Source organism: Geotrypetes seraphini, chromosome 19 (genome assembly GCF_902459505.1).
Source record: "Geotrypetes seraphini chromosome 19, aGeoSer1.1, whole genome shotgun sequence".
In the NCBI taxonomy this organism is placed as follows: Eukaryota; Metazoa; Chordata; class Amphibia; order Gymnophiona; family Dermophiidae; genus Geotrypetes; species Geotrypetes seraphini.
Window position 1 is genome coordinate 12,161,288 of NC_047102.1, and position 18,181 is coordinate 12,179,468.

Sequence of the window (18,181 nt, forward strand, 5' to 3'; positions counted from 1 at the left end):
TTGTATAGTAATGAGATAGAAAAACATGTATTTGCACCGCATTAACATTTAACCCACTGCGACTTAAATATCGTCAAAGTATTTTCGATCAAGCGGCGTTAGGGCAGTTTATGTTATGTTAAGGGTCAAATAATTCAGCCCTATGCTGCTTGATGAATTTCCCCCCCAAGTTTCCATCTTTGTGGTCTACTCTCTTCTCCTGTTGCTACAGAATATGAATCTTTGTTATTTCACCTTTTATAAAATTAGGTCACACCTAAAAGTATACACACAGTGCAAGCAGGCACATATTTGTAGAGTAGGCATGCAGAGAGAAGAGGTTCAAGCAGAGTGTGGGCACAGTCATGATTTGTGTATACGCGTGTACTTCTGAGCAGGCGTAAATGTCAGCATTCACAATCTAGATGCTATAAAACAGGATAAAAATAGGTACCCTGATCTAAAATTACCCTCTCTAACTGGGAACACGTTTATTACGCTGTGGTAAAAAGTGGCATTAGTACACACTTATGTGGGTTTTTCCAGAGGGCTAAAGTCATTTTTACTACAACTGTAAAAATACTTTAAATGTATTTTTTTTGGACTAATGGCCGTGCACTAATGTTGCCATTAGTGCACAGCCATTAAAAAAATTTACCATGAGCATTTAACTCTACCCATTTCGTACGTAGTTAAGGCCCGTATTCTATAAACGGCGCCTAAGTGCCAGTAGGCGCCCTACTGGCACCTAAAATAAGTGAAAAACAATATTTAAAAGATGTTTTAAAATAATTTTCAAGGTGCCTACCAGTGCCTAAAAAAAAAAACAACAAAAAACAGCGCCGGAATTGTGCTTACTTAGGCTCTTTTACGGCACCTAAGGCCGCTGTAGGCGTGGCTAACTTCAGAGCTAAGAAGTAAAAATTTTAAAAAAATTTAAATTGAATCAGGTTGGGCCAACTGGATGGACCAGTCAGGTCTTTATCTGCCGCCATCTACTATGCTAGGTGCCGTAAAGCGCCTATGTAGGCACAATTCACATCAGAGGTGGGTGCCGGAATTGTAGGCCTTGAAAAGCCTGGCCTAACTTTGCCAGAGGCGCGATTCTCTAAAAGGTGCTGTCACGCGACTGACAGCCAACAACGGCACCATTGTTTCCCCTCCTAATGTTTTTACCTTAAATATATTGAATTAAAAATTGATTCTAATCCCTTAATAATTTTCCCTTTATTTTGATATTGTTTGTATAAGTCACTTAATTCAAGTAATTCTAACTTTGTATAGGAATGTTTGTATTTGTCATTTTAATTTGTTTGGATTTATGTCTGTGTAATTTGTTACCCATATTTGGCTATTTTAGCAATTGTACGTCGCCTAGAACTTGGAATAGGCGATTAATCAAATTATATAATAAACTTGGAAACTTGGATTTGGAGAATCCAGGCTCACACGGTATCCACGTGCTAACCAGTATACTTTAAAATGTGTTAATTGATTAGGACCACCCACTCTCTGCCCCCAGCCATGTCCTGCTCTCCCCCCTCAAAAAAACCCAAAAATGTTAGCATGCCGTTAGCATGCACAGATTTGGCAATTACTCCAGAACGCCTGACAGCGTCCTGCAGTATGCAATTTTAAGCTGAAGTAGGTGTGAATTAGCGGTTCATAGACAACCCCGCGAAAGACAAAGGCACGCGCCGACAACTGAGCGCAAGACGGAGGCGCACGCCGAAGAAAATTACAGTTTTTAGGGGATCCGACGGGGGGGTTTTGTTGGGGAACCCCACCAGTTTACTTAATAGAGATCGCGCCGGCGTTATGGGAGGTTTGGGGGGTTGTAACCGTCCACATTTTACTGTAAACTTAACTTTTTCCCTAAAAACAGGGAAAAAGTGAAGTGTTCAGTAAAATGTGGGGGGTTTCAACCCCCCAAACCCCCCACAACGCCCCCACAATGCGGCGCGATCTCTATTAAGTAAAGTGGGGGGGTTTCCCCCCCCACACCCCCCCATTGGAGCCCTAAAAACAGTAATTTTATGCGGCGCACGCCCCCACGCTGCGCTCAATTGTCTGGGCGCGCCTTTGACCTGACACCGAATTGGTTGACCTGACACCGAATTAGCACCCATCTAAAAGCTGAACCTGGGCCATAGATGGAAGATTTGCCCTATCATGTGCTGATAAAGACCATTGTTATTCAACTGCCAGTACAATCAGTGCATGCACAGATGTTGCTATTATTAATAGCGATAGAAGACAATTTGCCACCAATATACAAAACTCTCAAAAGTACTAGTGGAAAAGCAAATAATATGTCCTGCAATAGAAATGCCCTGTATTTCAAGTGTGAATCCCCTCTACATTTTATAGTCCAGCAGCAATTACAGTTAGCATTTTGGCTATGTTAAATCTAGAAGACCCGACACCCGCAAAATCTTTTTGGCTTCAAATTTGTCACAGTTTGGAAAAAAAAAAAAGTTATTTGCTGCGCACAGAAGCTACCACAAATGCTCTATCAGCACTCTCTACTTTTCCCACAAACACCCATTCACCCACGTACGCGTACGGAGCGCTGTACATTTGACATTTGTAGACGGTTCCTGCTCGGAAAAGCATACAAACTAACTTGGACAGACAGACATGACATATAGGGTTGGGGGGATGCAGAACCCAAGGTGAGAGGAATTAGGAATCGAAAGCACTCTCGAAGAAGTGGGCTGACATTTATAGATGGTCCCTTCTCAGAAGAGCTTACAATCTAACTTGGACAGACAGATATGACACATATAAGGTTGGGGATGCAGAACCCAAAGTGAGAGGAGTTAGGAGTTGAAAGCACTATCAAAGAGGTGGGCTTTTAATTATCTGATTTCATTGAACAAACAAATGTCCTCCATCCTAATCAGATGGGTTTCCGTAAAAACCATTCCACAGAATTATCCTTGATAGGATTAACTACTAAAATCATCTATCAATTAAATCATCATAAATCAGTTTTACTTATTCCATTGGATTTATCATCAGCCTTCGATACTATAGATCATCAATTGTGACATAGGGATCTCTGATCAAGTGTTCGACTGGTTTAAATCATATTTTAAAGATCGCTCTTCGAAAGTCCAGTTTAATGGCGCTACCTCTGACACTTTCTCTAACAACTATGGGATCCCACAAGGTTCCATTCTTTCCCCAATGTTGTTTAATATCTTCCTCGCTCCACTTATTACATTAGAGCAATCTATTGGGTTCTCTATCTTCGCTTACACGGATGATATTCAACTTACCCACCCTGTTGATCTGGACAACCCTGCAGATATTTCATATATAAACTTGAAACTGGAACAAATCAGCCATTGGTTAAGCACTAAATATGTTAGCCCTCAACAATCGGCCAAAACCAAAGTAATGATTTTTCCAGTCCAAGGACGGTCTTACCCTTCCCTGTCCCATAACAATAAAATCAGTTTCAATTCAGATAGTCACCTCTATTAAACTTCTCGGTGTTACTTTCGACGGAAAACTCATCGTTCCATGAACAAATAAGTTCAGTAGTTAAGACATGTTTTCTACCGTCTTCGATATGATTAGATCTCTTGTCATCTTATTAGATCAACCTTCATGAAATATTTTTTATTTCATTTGCTCGTTATTTCATGTTTAGATTACAGTAATGGATTATAGAAAGGAATCACTAAGAAAGAACTAAAACGTCTTCAAATTATTCAAAATACTGCCATTAAAATTATTTCAAAAGCACGAAAACCTCTTTTGATCAATGCTCACTGGCTGCCTATAGATCATCGAATTTCCTAAAAAATAATGTTACTGACATACAAGACCATAACTTCCGGCCATCTTGCTTTTATTAACAGGCTACTTATTCCCCCATACTCCTCATCGTACTTTACGTTCATCTAATCAAAACTTGCTATCCATTCCCTCTCTAAGATAATTAACACTATGCGTACTAGCATTTTTTTCTGTTACGGCCCCTACTATCTGGAATTCAGCACCAAATTATATAAGAGAAATTACATCCCTTGATAAATGTAAAAGTAACTTGAAGGCTTTTCTTTTTAAAAATGCTTTCGGTGTATAATAGTCCTTCTAAGGACGGTCATGGAAACCTGTTCTGTGCCATTTTTTAATCATTTTAGCCTATTTTACAAAATATTAGACTATTTATTTTATTGTTCCCCTTCCTTTTTGTTCTGGTCCTTCTCCCCTGCTTTCTCTTTTTACAAATTGTATTTCCGCCCTTTTCTATCCTGTATCGGTAAGTTAATGTTTGTCAGTGCGTTTTATTTGTTTGTAGCATTATTTGTAATTTGTTTTTAACGTACGCTCTTTTTATATTTTGTTCTTATATTATGTAGAACCGCTTTGAATTTTTGATAAAGCGGTATATCATATTTTTAAATAAACCTGAAACACTGCCAGAGACGGAGCCTGCCGTAGGGATTCAGGCAGCTTATTCCAAGCTTTCGGCGCAGCAAAGTAGAAGGGACAGAGTCTGGAGTTGGCAGTTAAAAGAGAATGGCACAAATAGAAGGGACTTATCAGCTGAACGGAGCTAGCTCACGGGAGGGGGGGCACAGGGGGAGATATGCGAAGAAAGATAGTGAGGGGCAGCTGAGTGAGGAGTATGAATTGAACTTTGGAAACAGATGGGAAGCCAATGAAGTGACTTTAGGAGAGGGGTAACGTAAGTATAGCAACTCTCCCGGAATAGGAGTCGTGCAGCCGGAATAGGAGTGAAGCGAAGCGAAATAGGAGTGGAGGGAAGCGAAATGGCTAAGTGGAAGGCCTGAGAGTAGCGAATTGCAGTAGTCTAAGCGCGAGATGATGAGGGTGTGGATAAGTGTGCTCAAAGAGGACAGTTCGGATTTTGATAATATTATAGAGGAAGAAGCAGCAGGAATATACTGTATAATACATTTTATTTCACCTTATGGCATCCATAGATTCAAGCATAGTTGCTTGTACTCAAGACAAACTTACATTTGGAGAAAATACAGGAAAGCTATATGGATCACATCATTTTCTTTTATTAGATAACACACCTTCTCCAATTTTTAAACACTGGTTAAAGTTTCTTATTTAAAAACTATCCCCCCCTTCCCTCCACTTTTACTAAGCCGTGATAGAGATTCTACCACAGCCCGGAGCGCTAAACGCTCTAACACTCATAGAATTCCTAGGAGTATTAGAGCATTTAGCACCCTGGGCCACCGTAGAAACCTCTACTGTGGCTTAGTAAAAAAGGGGGAGGGAATTTATTGGGTTAGTGCCATTATTCCAACCAAAAAATGAAGTAATTTCTCTTTAAAACCACTCGAGCCTACCCAAGCTCATAAAGCATACATAATCTCAGTCTTAGTCTAGATTTTGCTTGTGTTCACAATTTTGCCACTTGTTTGTCCACACTCAGCCACACTTTAAACATCCCTGCAGTTCCTATACTACAAACCTATTTACATACCGCATCTATTGTACATATTAGCTAGTGAAACATGAAGAACCCTTCTCAAAGATTATGGATCCCAGGACCATAAGTAGAGAATGGCATGGGGACAAATGTGTCCCTGTCCCCGCAGGATCCATCTCCATCCCTGTCCTGTCCCCGTCCCATCCCTGCGAGCTCTGTGCTCATCTGCAATTTAAAATCATTCGTGTTCGAGGCTTGTGCAGATGAGGACAGAGCTCGCAGGGATGGGGCAGATCCTGAAGGGACAGGGGGACAAACTTGACCCGTTGTCATTCTCTACTATAAGGATAATATCAGTCATATAAACTAACGTACATATAAGAGAGATCTTCAAAAAGTTTCCGCACTTTTATTTTTTTTTTTTTTTAACACTATATATTAATATCTCAAAAGCAAATTACATTGCTACCTGCAATGTGAGCTGGCATGCCTGACTAGTCACATGACATTCTATGCCTGCCCTCTTACCACTTCTCCCACCCAACCATTTCCCGTGAAAGTGTGGAAACTTTCTGAAGAACCCTCGTATATAACGCATGCTACAAGCGATGGTTATAATGGACAAATGTCTTGCGTTCTATCATGATGCTCATATATTAAGGTACAACCCCCTATAGAGGTGCTTTTCCTGGATAGATTAGCAAATATAAAAGAGAATTATTCAACTTATACAGTTTTCTCAGAGAAGTTCAGCATGATTACAGTAAGTAATGTATACTTTTTACATTATGTTTATGTTCTATTAATATTTGAAATACTGCTTAAGGATATTACAGATCTATGATCATAATGGGTATAATTTTTTTACCGTTGTTTTTAATGTTGTTCCTGTACCCCCAATCCCACTTCAAGACACACGAATACTTATAAACCAACCAATATTCAAACACTCTAACAATACTTTTATGGGAGTTCAGAATCCACCAATTCTTACGAAGTTGGCAGTAGTGGTACTCTTCATTAATCTCCTCATAACTGTTGTAGCATCTTATTTATATTTTTTTAAACTTTTTACTTTGCTTTACTTATTATAAATAACTTTTAAGAATCAAAGGGACTTATATAAGATATAAGATAAGTCCCTTTGATTCTTAAAAGTTATTTATAATAAGTAAAGCAAAGTAAAAAGTTTTTTAAAAAATATAAATAAGATGCTACAACAGTTATGAGGAGATTAATGAAGAGTACCACTACTGCCAACTTCGTAAGAATTGGTGGATTCTGAACTCCCATAAAAGTATTGTTAGAGTGTTTGAATATTGGTTCCTGTACCCCCCCCCCCCCATATCTCTCAAACTGTGTGCCCCAAAGAGATTCCGGGTGTGCCATGAGAGATTCCAGAATTTTACTTTATTATTAAAAATTCCCTTCATAAGTATACACTAGAATAGATGACATGTACGTCGGTCGCGTACGCATGAGTCTGTCAACGCTATGAGCGTCTGCGTGCATAAGAATACAACCACTAAGACAAGCATCATTCTTTGAAGTGATTAGAAGATGGAGAATAGCTTTACTGGATCAGACCAATGGTCCACCAAGCCCAGCAGCCCGTTCTCACGGTGGCCAATCCAGGTCACTAGTACCTGGCCAAAACCCAAGGAGTAGCAACATTTCCATGCTACCGATCCAGGGCAAGCAGTGGCTTCCCCCGTGTCTTTCTCAATAACAAACTATGGACTTTTCCTCCAGGAACTTGTCCAAACCTTTCTTAAAACCAGCTACGCTATCCGCTCTTATCACAACCACTGGCGATGCGTTCCAGAGCTTAACTATTCTCTGAGTGAAAAAAATATTTCCTCCTATTGGTTTTAAAAGTATTTCCCTGTAACTTCATTGCGTGTCCCCTACTCTTTGTAATTTTTGATGGAGTGAAAAATTGATCCACTTGAACCCGTCCTACTCCACTCAAGCTGAAAAGCCCTAACCTTTTTAGTCTTTCCTCATACGAGAGGAGTTCCATCCCCTTTATCATCTTGGTTGCTCTTCTCAGAACCTTTTCTAGCGCTGCTATATCTTTCTTTGAGATAAGGAGGGACAACAAAAAGAGGCTCTTTGTGATAAGGAGACCAGAACTGAATGCAATAGTCCAAGTAAGTTCACACCATGGAGCAATACAGAGGCATTATAACATTCTTAGTCTTGTTAACCATCCATTTTTAAATAATTCCTAGCATGTTATTGGCTTTTTTTGGCCGCCACCGCACATTTGACGGAAGGTTTCATCGTATTGTCTGCAATGACACACAGATCCTTTTCTCGGGTGCTAACTCCCTAGTATCCGCCAATCCCCTAGAATCCGGTAACTGTGATTTGGGTTATTCTTCCCAATGTTTCAGTCCTTGAAAACTCATGGCACATAATTTTAGTTTTATTTTTTTTATGCTGCAGTTATCCAAACTTGAGCAACAAAGCAATCAAGACTCTGTTACCGTTTGGATATTCTTGGATTTTCAGCTCAGAGAGAAATTAAATCGAAAAAAAAAAAGAGACCGACTGTAGATGGTGGATGATGAAATGTGTGTTTGTTTGTCGAGTATTGAACCGCATTTTGAGTTAGGGGTCCTTTTATTAAGGTGCACTAGCCAATTTAGCGCATGCTAAATGCTAAGGCGCCCTTAGAATACAATGAATGCCTTAGCATTTAGTGCGGGCTAATCTTTAGCCTACCTTAATAAAAGGACCCCTTAATTTGAACTCAAAAAACAGGCTCATCCATCGCACTGATTAGCAATTCTATTCTATCTACTTTAGTTTCACCGTTGTTACAATTACCCATACATAGCTTAAAGAATTTTAAATAAATAACTCCCAAATTTAATTTTGTGTCGGTTTTGCAATTTTATAATTTCAATTATAATGTGCTACAAAAAACATTTGCTCCGTTTAGTGTGCCAGAGCTAAAAAAAAGTTTGAGGGACACTGCTGTACCCTATCTGCTGAATTAGAAGAATGTTCCTATAAAGCAGGGGTGTCCAACCTGCGGCCCTGTGAAGTATTTTGTGCAGCCCCGGTCGAGGGCGATTCAGTGTTTTCCTCTGCTGCCCCCGGGTGTTTACCGTCTTGCCGGCTCCCTCCTTTGTCTTGCAGCAGCGTTTGTGCGGCCCCAGAAACATTTTTTTCAGCCAATGCGGCCCAGGGAAGCCAAAAGGTTGGACACCCCTGCTATAAAGCCACAGGGGGTTTCGGTGGGGAGCCCAGCAGGGCCATTTGACCTGGGCCTCGCACAGAAAAAAAGTCTCCATTAGGGAAAATATTTGTTTAATTTTTTTAACTGAACAAAAAAATTAATTCAGTAACTGGATTTCTCCTTAATTATAAACAACTTTGCACACTTCAACACCTAATGATCTGCCTCTGTGATTCTCTGAAAAGTCCAAATTGCCCATAGGTTCACCACAGCAATTACCTAGCAAACACCTGACCTTCTAAACACTGGTTCTTACAACATTCTGCAACTGACTTCTCCCTACCAAAATCTTACAGTTAAGCCCAATATCTTGTTTTATTCCTTCGTGAAAACTTCCATAATTTTTGTATATCTTTGTTACGGCCTTATTGAGTGAAATGGTGTGGTGGGAGTGTTAGTCCACTTGACAAGGTAATATAAAAAATAAATAAATAAAAGAGTAAACAAAATAAATAAGGTGATACTTTTTTTTAATTGGACTAATGATGAGCTTTCGAAGGTAACCTTTCTTCTTCGGATCAGAAAATGCTTTGAGTTAGTCCAATTAAAAAAAAGGAGAGCTAAACGCTAAACGCGTCCATTATATTCTATGGACACATTGGCTATCGCGATTTCGTAACAGAGGGGGATATTTCCTCTGTTTTTTGTTTTATTTCTTACCTTACTGCCTTATAAATGTATTATTTGGCATGACAAATAAAATGTGTATCTTTTGCATATTTTTATTTCTCCGTGGATTCTTCCAGTGTTAAGTGAGTGAAAATGTTTTGAGTATATTTAACCGAGGCAAGGTGATGACTGAAGCGCGGGCTAGTGCTTTTAGCGCCATGATCACAGCTTAAACAGACATCACTGTGTTTAAAACATTTTCCCTCGGCCCAAATCTAGATGCTGATGATGGCAAAAAAGCAAATCTGCGCGTCAAAAGAGAGATACGGAGGCTCAGGTATCATTTAATGAAGCCGATAAAGTGCCACCTTCATTTCTAGCCACGCTAAAGACAGCCTAAAAAAACACTTACCTCCCCCCTCCCTCCTTTACAAAGCCGCGCTAGTGTTTTTTAGCGCCAGTCGCCGCGGTAACAGCTCGGACGCTCGTAGAATTCCTTTGAGCGTCCCAGCTGTTACCGCTACGGCTGAAAGAAGGGGGGTTAGAGTTTACTCAGCTTTTTCAAGACATACCTGGCTGGCCTCTATGATGTGTTTTGTTTTGTTTTGTTTTTTAAATACTGGATGCTATCATTTTTATTTGCCAATCTCTAGGAATATTATTCTGCTGAAAAGTTTTCTAAATCACAAACGTGGATGAATCAAGCCCCGGGTAAAGCATTAAAAAAAGCACTAGATTTGACGAATCTAATAGCGTGAATAGATAAAAAAAAGAACAGCGATAGAACAGTTACCGCCTTTTACAAAGCTGCGCTAAATATTAGTGCGCCTGCATGTTATCCTATGGACCCATTAGCAGTCAGTGCACGTGTTGATTTAGCGTGGGCTAAATCTGCGCCAAAACGCTTAGCGCCTTTGTAAAAGAGGGCCCTGGGGTGCTTTTACTAAGCTGATTCGGGCGCTAACGCTAATGCAGAAAAAAAAAAAAAAAATAGAGTCTCTTGTGGTCCCTTGGAAATCTGCATGTGCGAAATAATTTTTCAAATTTTGGGGAGGGGTGTGTGTAAGGGTACAGAATGGGGATTCCTGCACTAACCAATCAGTGCGTCTGCATTACCACGCACTAACTGGTTATTGCAAAGATACCACTGGAGCCCTGACTACCTACAAATTGGGTGGTGGTAAGGGCTCATGCGGTGATTAAAAAAAAAAAAAAAAAAAAGGCCTCGCACTAAGAGCAATATTAATGCACGACTCAGCACTAAACAGTGGAAAAAGTCCCTAATGTTATCAAACAAACGTTATAACTGGACTTTTCACACAATTGCTTTCCAATATGTGTATCCTTGGCACAGTTCGGCGCTTCCGGTAAATTGATTCCGGAAGTGATGTAAGACGCCCGGAAAGAAGCTTCGGGGGAAAGACTCTTTTATGAGTCTTTGATATAGTTTGAACGAATGATACCCCGCATGGGGGCCAATAATTTGGACAGTGTTAATTAGTATTAACCACTCTGGTCCTGACGAAGCTCTCCTATTGTAAATGAGAGCGAAACGGAGATCTTCCGTCGTTGTTGTGGTCAGAGGGCCGGGTACGAACACATACACCCGAACTAAGTATTATCATGTTTACATTATAAAATTGAAATAAGGACAAAAATGAATCTAAGGAGTTGTATTATACAACAATGGTATCACATAGGATAAAAAGAAAATTTTCATATACTTTAAAGTGAATAATAAAAGATGCAAGGATCGATGATAGCTCGCTCATTAGTCATGAGCCAAGACTAGTTCTGTTAGCTTATAACTGCGAGCGCTTAAGATCCTAAGTCATCAAGTTACCGTAATCCAATTGGAATTAAGAATATGAACCTTTGGATCTAACATTCGCCTACTTCTTGAAAGGGAATCGTGTATTTTTTTATAACGCAATTAAGCTCTCAGATACCGATCAGTGCAGGTATCTCAGAGCTCAATTGTGTTATATAAGAATACACATCTTGGAAAGCAATTGTGTGTAGTCCAGTTAGAACGCTTGTTTGATAATATTCGTGCATGGCCATTAATGCAAAAAAATAAAATAAAAAGGGAAAAAAAACATTTTTACAGCCACAATAAAAAAGGCCTTAGCATGTGGGAAACAAGCTAAGGCCTACATTTAAGCCCTGCTTAATATAAGGCCCTCCTAATTACCATACAGGATACCACTACTACTACTTAAAACTTAGATAGCGTTGAAAGGTGTACACAGCGCTGTACATTTTCACTTTTATAGACGGTCCCTGCTCGGAACAGCTTACAAACTAACTTGGACAGACCGACAGTCATGACATATAGGGTTGGGGGGATGCAGAACCCAAGGTGAGAGGAGTCAGGAGTCGAAAGCACTCTCGGAGAGGTGGGCTTTGAACTGGGCCTTGAACACTGCCAGAGACAGAGCCTGCTGTAGGGATTCAGACAGCTTGTTCCAAGCATATGGCGCGGCAAATTAGAAGGGACGGTGTCTGCAGTTGGCGGTTGAAGAGAAGGGCACAGAGAGGAGGGACATACCAGCTAAGCGGAGCTGCCGGGAGGGGGAGGGGGGACACAGGGGGAGATAAGTGAAGAGAGAGAGTGAGGGGCAGCTGAGTGAGTGCATTTGTAGGTCAGTAAAAGGAGTTTGAATAGTATTTGGAAATGGATGTGAAGTGACTTTAGGAAAGGGGTAACGTGAGTATAGCGGCTCTCCCTTTTTACAAAGTTATGGTAGCGATGCTGCCCTGGTAAATTTACCCAGTCTCCATTCAATTCCTATGGGCTTCAGTGCATTTACTGGGGCAGCACTGCTTCCGCAGCTTTGTAAAAAAAAACCTAAGTCTTCTAAGTAAACTACTAGAATGTGCTAGAATCTAGGTTTAGCAATTGGTAACATGGGATTTTACCAAGGGCTAAGCCCAGATACAATGCAGCACTTCTGAGGGATCTTTAAAATATATCTTACTGCAGTTTGTGTGCTAATGTTGTCACTAATACATGGTATCTGCTTAGAGTTAATGCAGGAGCACTTAGGGCCTAATTCTCAAAACACGCGTCACGCTTGCAGGTGGCATCCTACCGCCATCGGGATGCACAGTTTTGGGGTTTTTTTAAGTGTCTGAGGCAAGGCACCTACATTGTAAGGCCTCTATAGTGCATCTATGGAGACACGTACCCAAAGTGGGGTGTGGGTGTGGTTTCGCCCGGAAGTGCCCTTTGGGGGGGGGGCTTACGTGCGGGTACGCGTCTCCATAGATGCGAGACATACGCCTTAAACGTAGGCCTGCAAAATGCTGGCCTACACACAAGGCATCTGTCTGGGAGTGTAGACATGATTCTGAATAAGACGCCTATGCGTGACTGACACGTAATCGGCAGCCGCTTCTTAGGCAGCCACCGATATTGGCGTCCTACGCAGAATCGGGTCTTTACTGCCTCCTATTTAGGGGGCGCTAAGTGCTCCTGGGTTAACCTGCTTTAGCCAGTCAGCACGCGTTAAGTATTAATGCGCTAATTGGTTAATGCTTCCACAATCACTACACACCCCCTGCCAAATTTTTTTTTTTTTTTTTTTTAAATCAGTAATATATGGGTTAGTGCGTGCAAACAGGCAAATGACTGCAAAATGCTTTAAAACAGTGTTCTTCAACCACCGGTCCATGGACTAGTGCCGGTCCACAGAAATTTCCTGCCGGTCCACTGGGCCAGCACGTGCATCAGGCCCAAAACAGTGTTCTTCAACCGCCGGTCCATGGTGCGATCGACGCGGCGTTACCTTCGAACCGGCTCCTTCTTCCTAACTGATTCAGTGCACAAAGCCACGGACAGTGGCTCCTACGGGCATCCTGCGCCTGAACCGGAAGCCTTCTCTCTGACGTTGCAACGTCAGAGGGAAGGCTTCCAGATGAGGCACGGAACGTGCAAGGTGCAATTAGTACTATTATGGGGGCGGGGTCTGGGGTGGAGATTGGGTAGAGATGGGCGGGGTCTGGCCTACAACTTAGCCTAGTGTTCTTCAACCGCCAGTCCACGGACCGATGCCGGTCCACAGAATAATTCTTTTATTTCTGCCGGTCCACACGTGTAAAAAGGTTGAAAAATACTGCTTTAAAACATGTTTCTGTGGTAGCTTGTTTGCATACACTAACCACATGTTAAAGCAGGGGTGTCCAACCTGTGGCCCTGTGAAGTATTTTGTGCGGCCCCGGTCGAGGGCGATGCAGTGTTTTCCTCTGCTGCCCCTGGGTGTTTACCGTCTTGCCGGCTCCCTCCTCTGTCTTGCTGCAGCGTTTGCGCATTTGTGCGGCCCCAGAAACATTTTTGGGGGGGCCAATGCGGCCCAGGGAAGCCAAAAGGTTGGACACCCCTGTGTTAAAGGCTTAACACCCTTTAGTACAAGGGCCCCTCATAGTCTTGCGTAATACTCAAGTTCTCAGAAGAACAAGCACTGACTACACTTTAGCAAGAAAAATGTATAAAGTCCCCCAGAGTGCCTTCTGAATGTGCAGATTGGATTTGGTTCCTGAGTTCTATTTTTAATTGAGTTATAAAACCAATAAAACATATCTACGTTAACCAATCTATCACATAAATTACTATGATAAATAACGATATAATAAATAAATATATTTAAATGATCTGCTGAATGGATTCTCCAACTTTTACGGCTTTTTTCCTCCAATATTATGCCTTTGGGCAAAAAAAGTTTTAGGGCGCCTTTTACCAAGCCGCGCTAGCGTTAAACCGCCGGCTGCGCTAGCCGCCACCGCCTCCTCTTCTTCATCGGGCGGTAGCTTTTAGGCCAGCGCGGGGGGGGGGTTTAGCGCGCGATGAAAAGTCACGCGGGTTAACCCCGCTAGCGCGGCCCGATAAAAGGAGCCCTTAACGAACAAGATCCTGTGCAACCGGTTTGTGACAAGTAGTTCAATCTCTTTTAGTTGAAATAACTATATGCTCTATATCCTACTCAAATAAAAACAATTTAAAGATGCCATAATTAAAAAAAAACTGTTCACAAACGACCGGTTAAAAATACTGCTTTTTAACTATTTAGAATAAAATTACTTCCTATGACTGTAAATATGTCTACTCATGCTTAATACCACTGGACTATATGTCTCCTCTTTCATAATCTGCACGGCCCTGCTACTTTTACACTAATCACAATTAAATACTAAAGCCAAAAATACACTGGCGCAGTCTATGTTCCTACCTTTATTAGCCCTATATTTGACGAGATATCCACAGTGAATAAACTGCCTCAAACCAATAGGTCCAGTTCCACAGCACTTTGTCAAGTATTCTTGCTCTGAGCAGGGCTAAAGTTCTCCTGTACAAAAATCACTGGAACTAGAAAAATGTGTTTAGTTGTTGGTTCTTCAGTAAACAAAAGCTCTGTGTCAAAACAATGGCACTACTTATAGTGTTCAAAACCTGAAATCTCACATTTGTTGATCACATACCAGTGTTTTATTGATACCTGTAGCAATTGTCAGAGAAACAAAGAAAAAGGACTGAACAATTATTAAAGCTAATCCTCGCCACAAAAGCAACTAAACAGAGTCCACTTTAGAAAACCTGACAGCTGTCCCCCACACAGGACCATTGCTGCCAACTCTTCTTTACAATATGATTTTGAGAGCATTAAGTATTTCCTAAGTTCACTGCAAGCTCCTTGTGCACATCTGCTTGAACTAAAACCAACTGGATAAGGTATGACACAGATGACCTAACCCTAAAAAAAATAGCTTGAAAACGAATAACGGTTAAGCTCTAATGATCACAATGCACATGAAAGCTATCCCAAATCACAATTCTGCCCCAAAATGCACACATGTGCACTTTTCAAACCAGTACAAGAAAGCATTCTTAAGAAAAGAAAATGTCATTTTTAAAAAACGGATTTACAAGAGAAAACACACATTCAGAAAATGGATTCTAGAACAATCACAAAGCCACCCCCCCCCAATAGTGAATTTTTGAAAATATGGAGAGGCATGCATAAACTAGAGAGCCAGAGTTAGAATAATAAGTTGAAGAAGAAAAAAATTTGCTGCTGCCGCCACCACGTTAGTAGGGCAAGAAAAGGATGCATCCATCATCCCAAGGTTACTAAAGACTTCCTGACCATGCTCTAACTCCATCACAGCCCCAACTGCACGGCGCGCTAAGAGAGCAGCATTTTCAAGCAACACCAACCAGAGGAAGAAAGCCCTGCTGCTCCCTGGAGCCCCCCCCCCCTCCCTCCCTCCCTCCTTCCCTCTAACAGTCTCAGCTCCAGCAAGTTACTTGTCCTCTTCATCCTCTCAGGCAACTTCTCCTCCTCTGCAGAACAAGTTAAGCGCCTGCTGGACCTCCCCGCATCCCTCCCCCACCACAAGCAGCAGCAGCAGTTCCCCCCCCCTTACCCCGAGATAGGGGGGGAAGCAAAAAGGCGTCTATTCCCAAACAGAAAGCAAGCAGCATCCATCCACACACACACACACAAATAATCCAGCACCAAAAAAAAAAAAAAAAAGAGATTCCAAAGAGCTGGATACTCCACCCTCCAACTGGATTCCCAGGCAAGAACTCTTAAGGAAAAGTCTTCATGGAAAAAGCCTTCCTTGGCCTCTGGAGCCTCCCTCTTACTTTTCTCTCAAAATATTTTCTTTTCACAGGGAAGGAGAGAAAAAAAAAACTGCTAGGTTGTTTCCTTTTCTCCCCTTGTTCAGTCCCTTCTTATTATTATTATTGCAGGCTGTCCAAGTCTCGTGAGCTTTTTTTCCCAAGAATCCTCTTTCAGGGGAGGGGAACAAGAAGAAGAACAAAACTGATCACAATAAAGCTCAAAACCAATTTTGGGGAAAAAAAATAACAGAAAGAGAGAAACTGTGATACAAAAACAAGAACTCTTCTTCAATCTCATTCACCCCGGGCCGCAGCGCTCCGAGCGGGATCCCTCCGCGCACAGTCACTCTCCGGCTGGGGCGGGCGGGGGCGCGCGCGCGCGCTCGGCGAGCAGGACGGGGCCGAGCGGCGAAGAGGAGGGAGGGAGGGGAGAGCGTTGCGGGCCGGCCGCGCGACCCGCGAAGCCGAGGCTAGCGCGCGCGCGCTCCCCCCCCCACCCCTCCAAGCGGGCTTTCGCGGCGCGAGGGAGGGAGCGCGCCGGCGCGTGCGTCACAATCCCTCCCGAACCCGTATATTATAGAGGTATATGTGTGCACAGATAATATAATATATAAAAAAGATGTATTGAGGGGGGGCGCGCACGCTCTGAACAGGGAGCGCGCCCGGGAGAGACACTGACAGAGTCAAGCCAAGAGGCACTTTGGCTTTCAAGCGGGGGAGGGGGAGCGCAGGGGAAAGTTGAGGAGGAGGGCGATCTTGAGGGAGCCCCTTCGATTTGACGCCCGCCCGCCGCAAACCCTCCCGTAGCGCGAGAAAGGCGAGGGAGGAGAGGGGAGGGGGGGGCGCGGAGGGGGCAGCGAAACGACGGTTCCTCGAGCGCGAACTACTTGACGTGTCAGTGCGGCGAATTTATTTCACTTTGCCTAAGGAACGGGGCGCGCTGCGGCTCCCATTGCCTAGGGAAAAAGCCCGGATGTAAAGTGAGTGAAACTAAAGTCGAGCGAAGTAGGGCAGCAAACTCTAGTGGAGCGGCGGCGGCGGAGAGGCTTGGCGAGGCGCGCGGCGATGGGGGGCGGGGGGGAGGAAGGGGAGGAGAGAAAGCCGAGCCGCGAGCCAGGACGTGCGGGATCCTGCAACGGGCGCAAACCTGCAGGCCCAGAGAGAAGGGGGGAAAAAAAAAAAAAGACCCGGGGAAGGCGCTTGACTGTAGTCAGGACATAATCGAGAGCAAAGGGAACAGCGGGAAGAACTCACGTCCCCGCTTCCCGCAGCCCTGAAACAATGCAGTTCTTGCTGTCCCAGTGGAAATAAGAGAAAAAAAAAAAAAGAAATCCTGGCCTGGCAGGTTCTACTTGAATGAATAGAAGTAGCAGTAGATGCCGACAGGGTTGCATCCCCCCCCCCCCCTATAGTAAACACTGATTTGGAGTCCATCACATTTTCTGTTCACATGAATTCTTCTGCCCAAATACAATGCAAGGTTGCAACTTCGAAAAAGTGACCTGGTATGTTCTAGAAAGATGGAGGGAAGGCAGACAGGAGCCACAGAAGCAAGAGGGCCCAGCAGAACAGAGATCCCACACCTAATACAATGGGGCATAAAAAAAAAAGAGGTAATATCAAATCAGGAAAAAGAAAAGAGATGAAAATGAGCCAATATATCTAAACCACTTTTCCCCTATAGGTTTATGCAAATGTTTTATTCAAGTTTCAAGTTTATTTATACTTAATGAATCGCCTATTTTAAATTACTAGGCATTATTATTGCGAATTTTTACTAGGAATTATTATTGTGAATTTGATTGTAAAGAATGTCTTTTTGTATCATATTGTTATATATTTGTTTGATTCCTTCAATAAAATGCTATAACATAAAATTAGCCTATAGAAAGAGAAAGCCTAGTGGTTACAGTAGCAGGCTGAAAGCACCGAAAATCAAGATTCAGCCCCCCCCCCCCCCCCCCCCACACACACTTATGATAAAAGTGCTTTCCCGCTTTTTGTGACCTTAGGCCATTGCCCAGGTGCGGCCATAAGCGTCGTTCTACAAAAAGGGCGGCCCACTGTTCGAGAACCGAGAAATTGGCTGATACAATTTGCTTGAACAGATTTATCGAAAAACCCCAAGTTCGGTCAAATTGAAATTGTCTACGTTTCCCCAAGTTTTTGTTGAAAAAGGTGATAATCCGCTTACCGGTTTTCTGAGCGCGTACATTGCTAAAAGAATTAGGGATACATTGAACAAGACGCACGGATGTACGTGGCATATAAGGAGAGAGGGAAGAATTAC

At 42.6% G+C, this 18,181-nt stretch overlaps 1 protein-coding gene across 7 annotated transcripts in view; it reads right to left on the bottom strand.

Moving 5' to 3' along the window:
* Positions 1–16,932, bottom strand: part of PHF21A (PHD finger protein 21A) — a 141,129-nt gene extending 124,197 nt beyond the window's left edge. For 2 of the 7 annotated variants that reach the window (XM_033928014.1, XM_033928012.1), the window contains exon 1: positions 16,194–16,931. The gene's annotated coding sequence lies outside the window, so the exon portion shown is untranslated. Of the gene's footprint in view, positions 1–14,494; positions 15,335–15,826 lie in introns of those variants that run through there. The other 5 variants (XM_033928011.1, XM_033928010.1, XM_033928016.1 and 2 more) reach the window with 4 other exon arrangements.
* Between the last annotated feature and the right edge of the window lie 1,249 nt (positions 16,933–18,181).